Raw genomic sequence first — 5424 nt, 5'->3', positions numbered from 1 at the left:
AACTCCAATCCTTCCTTGTAGACCCCACGGTCTTCTCAAGAATCTGCTTGATTTCCCTATTCGAAACCTCAGCTTGCCCGCTCGTTTGAGGATGATAAGGTGTGGCCACCTTATGCATGACATTGTATTTCTTGAGCAACGCCTCGATGGTTCGATTGCAAAAATGGGAACCTCCATCACTGATTAGCACTCGTGGCATTCCAAACCTTGCAAAAATGTTAGTTTTCACAAAATCTGCAACCACTCGAGAATCATTAGTTCGGGTGGCTTTTGCTTCCACCCATTTCGACACATAGTCCACAACAAGCAATATATACAGAAACCCATGTGACGAAGGAAAGGGACCCATAAAATCAATACCCCAAACGTCAAAGATTTCAACACTAAAAATGGGGGTTTGCGGCATTTGTTGTTTAGGATCAATATTGCCCGTTCTTTGGCATCTATCACAAGACATGCAAAATGTTCTAGCATCCCTAAAGATGGTAGGCCAATAGAAACCACATTCTAACACCTTAAGTGCTGTTCTTTGAGTGCCAAAGTGTCCCCCACAAGCATAAGTGTGACAAAAGGTTAGAATAGCATTAAACTCAAAATCGTGCACACACCTACGTATAACTTGGTCAGGGCAATATTTCCATAAATACGGGTCATCCCACACATAAAACCGTGCCTCTTTCTTCAATTTATCACATTGGTGTTTAAGTAATTCACTAGGAACATGTTTAGACACTAAATAATTCACCAAATCAGCATACCAGGGTTCACTTACCTTGACGGACATCAGTTGCTCATCTGGGAATGTCTCTATGATAGGCACGGCATCCTCCTCATGCACCATACGGCTCAAGTGGTCAGCCACCACGTTTTCACTTCCTTTCTTGTCCTGGATTTCGATATCGAATTCTTAGAGAAGAAGCATCCAACGAATGAGTCGTGGTTTGGCCTCTTTCTTGGTGAACAAATACTTCAATGCTGCATGGTCAGTATAAATAATAACTTTAGTACCAAGCAAATAAGAACGGAATTTATCTAAAGCAAATACAACAGCAAGAAGTTCTTTTTCAGTGGTAGAATAATTCAATTGTGTATCATTTAAAGTCCGAGAGGCATAATAGATAACATGCGGCCTCTTTTCCTTCCTTTGCCCCAAAACAGCTCCTAATGCGTAATTAGAAGCATCGCACATAAGCTCAAAAGGAAGGCTCCAATCTGGTGGAACTATGATAGGGGCCGAAGTTAGCATTTCTTTGAGGTGATTGAACGCCTTCTCACACTCCTCGTTGAAGTCAAATGCCACATCTTTCTGGAGGAGACGGCAAAGAGGGTTTGAGATCTTGGAGAAGTCCTTGATAAATCGCCTATAAAATCCTGCATGACCAAGAAACGAACGAACCTCTCGAACCGAAGTAGGAGAGGGTAAGTAGCGCACAAGATCTATTTTCGATTTATCCACTTCAATTCCTCTTTCAGAAACAATATGCCCTAGAACTATGCCTTGTCTAACCATAAAGTGACATTTTTCCCAATTAAGCACAAGCTTAGTTTCTACACATCGTTTCAAAATTATTGTGAGATTTTCCAAACAACCATCAAATGAATCACCAAACACACTGAAATCATCCATAAATACCTCAATAATCTTTTCCACAAAATCTGAAAAGATACTTACCATACACCTTTGAAACGTGGCCGGAGCATTGCATAAACCAAAAGGCATGCGACGATAAGCAAAAGTACCAAAGGGGCACGTGAAAGTTGTCTTTTCTTGGTCATCTGGCGCTATGACAATCTGATTATATCCAGAATAACCATCAAGGAAACAATAAAAAGAATGACCGGCTAACCTTTCAAGCATTTGATCAATGAACGGCAAAGGGAAGTGATCCTTCCTTGTGGTGGCGTTGAGCTTCCTATAATCAATGCACACACGCCAACCTGTTTGGATACGGGTTGGCACAAGCTCATTCTCGGCATTCTTCACCACTGTCACTCCGGACTTCTTTGGAACACATTGCACCGGTGACACCCAACGACTATCAGAGATCGGATAAATCACTCCACAATCAAGAAGTTTGATAATCTCCTTTTTCACAACTTCCATCATTGGAGGGTTGAGACGGCGCTGAGCCTCTCGAGTTGGTTTAGCCCCCTCCTCTAGAAGTATGCGATGCATGCACGTAGTCGGGCTAATTCCCCTAATATCGGCCAAAGTCCACCCAATGGCCGTCTTGTGCTCTTTCAACACTCGGATCAACTTCTCCTCCTCTATGGCGGTGAGTGATGAGGAGACAATGACGGGCAATGTCTCGTTGTCTCCCAGATAGACGTACTTTAAATGATCGGGCAACGGTTTAAGCTCAAGTACGGGTGCCTGAATCACTGAGGGTAACAACTTATTAGTGGAAACTGAAATTGAAATTGGGTTAGAAGGCTTACCATGGTGTTGAGGTAGTGACTCAAGGGCAGCCACTATCTCGGCCTCCTCCACACTTCTAGGCACGGCAAAACCAGATTTTTGCCCAATTCCTTGTGAAATTGTTGTTTCAAGTGTATCCCTCTCCAAACAATCGAGAAAATCCTGCGCCAAATCATCAATTATATCAATAGAAAAGCAAGAATGATCGTCCTTAGGAAATTTAATACTTTCAGAAAGATTGAAATCAATGACTTCCCCATCAAATTCCATCGTTAAAGTTCCTTTAAACACATCTATCTTGGTGCGGGCTGTTTTCATGAAGGGCCTCCCTAATAGAATCGGCAATGGGGTGGAATGGGGTGAATCCTCCATGTCAAGCACGTAGAAATCCGCTGGAAAAATCAAGTTACCAACCTGTACCAAAACATCTTCCAAAACACCCTTTGGATATGCATTAGAACGATCGGCTAATTGAATTATCACACCATCATTTTTAAGCTCACCTAAGTTCATAGATGCATAAATAGAGTATGGCATAACATTAATCGAAGCCCCTAAGTCTAACATGCATTGTTCAAACTTAGTATTACCCATAACGCACGGAATTGTAAAACTACCCGGATCTTTGCATTTAGGGGGTAATTTCCTTTGTAACACAGCAGAGACATTTTCACTTACTTGAACCACCTCTTTGTTTGAAATCCTTCTCCTTGTTGTACAAAGTTCTTTTAAAAACTTAGCATACCTCGGGACTTGCTTAATCGCATCAAGGAGCGGAATATTAACTTGAACTTTCCGAAAGGTCTCTAGAATGTCCTTCTCAGCTTCTTCCTTCTTTGATTGCCTAAACCTGCCAGGAAAGGGCACATTTAGTGGAATAGAACTAGAAAAAGTTGAATTGGGACTTACCTTGGTGGTTTGGAATGGTTTAGGAGGACTAGATGAATTCGGCAAGGTTTGGTCATCCTTGGCCGTGGGCTTTGCTCCCCGTGCTTCTTCTTGCATCAACTTGTCCTCCTCGTCTTGACTTGATTTGGATGTATTTGAGTCCGTTCCAACCTGTTTACCACTTCTCAACATGATGGCCTTAGCGGTTTCAAATCCTCCCTTCGGGTTCATAACGGTTGAACTAGGCAATGTGCCTTGTTCTCTAATTTGCCCCATAAACTCGGCAATTTGACCCATTTGCTTCTCCAAATTATCCACCCGTTTGTCTTGGATTTGTCTCTCCTTATTTTGAGTTTGTACTTCCTGCGTCAAAGTAGTAAGTAACTTAACAACTTGATCATTATCCAAAGACATACCTCAGGTTGTTGGGGCAGATTGCACTTGGTTTTGATTGGGGATGAATGGCTTTGTATAAAAACCCGGTGGTTGCTGCCTAAATCCTCCTTGTTGTTGGGGTTGTTGAGGATCCCGCCATTTGAAATTTGGATGGTCCTTCCAACCCTGATTGTAGGTATTAGAGTATGGATCATGGCGTGGTTGATTTTGGTTCCCAAAACCCACGGCATTGGCAGATTCCCAACCTCCATTCTCTATTAACTGAGGGCACGTCTCTGATGGATGCCCTTGCATTGAACACACGCCACACACTTGGTTTTCTTGTGGTTTTGACCCCTTGACAACCTGAGACACGAGAGAAGTAAGATTAGCCAATTGTGACTGAATATCAGAAATTGCACTTACCTCATTCACACTTTGTTGTCGTGGCCCCTCTCTTTGTCCAACACCTTCATATTGTTGAGCGTTGTGTGCTCGGTTGGCAATTAGAGCTTTGGCATCCATTAGAGTCTTGTCCACTAATGCACCACCCGCCGAAGCATCTAGCATTTGACGTTTCATGGGAAGGAGTCCCTCGTAGAAATATTGAATGAGCAGCTCCTCCTTCATTTGGTGTTGTGGACATGAAGCAACAAGTGATTTAAAACGTTCATAATAAGATGGGAACGACTCACCTTGATTTTGTTGAATGCTACTAATTCGTTTCCTCAAGAGAATGATCTTTGCAGTGGGAAAGAATTTCTCTAAGAATGCACGTTTCATACTTTCCCAAGAATTGACAGTTCCAGGAGACAATTCAAACAACCAATCTTTGGCCTTGTCCATAAGTGAGAATGGAAAGGCCTTCATCTTCAAAATACTCCCATCAACGTTGATGGGTGTCATACATGAGCAAACTACCTCAAATTCCTTAACCAATCTTTGTTAGGATCTTCCATGGACAACCCATGGAATTTAGGAATATGATGTAATAAACTAGACTTAAGTTCAAATTCTTCTGTCTTACCTTCAGCTGCCGTAGGGTATTGTATGCATAAAGGAGCGGCATTGCCCATACCTGAGGCAGAGAGCTCCTTGATGGTCCGATTGTCCACTGCCATGGTTGGTACTTCTTCTTTAAATTCAGGTTCGAGACTAGGAGGATTAGATGCTTGTGATTTCTTTTTCCTTCTCAAAGTCCTCTCGAAATCACCGTCAAAGTCGGAGATATGCTCACGAACAGGTTGTGAGCTACGGGTCATAAACTAGTACCTACACACAAGAGTAAACAAGATAAGTAATCAACTTAATAGACTTGGCAAAAAAAACAAAACACATACACACGGTGCAAAAAAAATTAAAACAAAACAGAAACTAAACAATTTAAACAAGACTCAAGATAAGGGATTAGCAAATTTGCCAATCCCCGGCAACGGCGCCAAAATTGGATGCGGTAATTATACGCGCACAAACTAAACCCTATTTGTGACAATTGTAGTAATGATGTAAGTAGGGATCGTTCTAACCGGGGATTAACTAGGGATGCTAAATACTTGACTCAAATAAATAAAACTAACTTTTAAAACACTAAGACAAACTAAAAGACTCAAAACAAGTTTAAAAGACTCCAAATACTCAAAAACATAAAATAAGACAAATCAAATGATTAAGACTTAACAAAATAAGGGGGGGTGATTGTGGTTGGACGAGATTAAATTAAACGGACAGATTATAATTTAAAA

This window comes from Pyrus communis, chromosome 10 (assembly GCF_041283825.1).
Source record: "Pyrus communis isolate YQ-2024b chromosome 10, ASM4128382v1, whole genome shotgun sequence".
Lineage (NCBI taxonomy): Eukaryota > Viridiplantae > Streptophyta > Magnoliopsida > Rosales > Rosaceae > Pyrus > Pyrus communis.
This window is presented reverse-complemented; position numbering follows the sequence as displayed.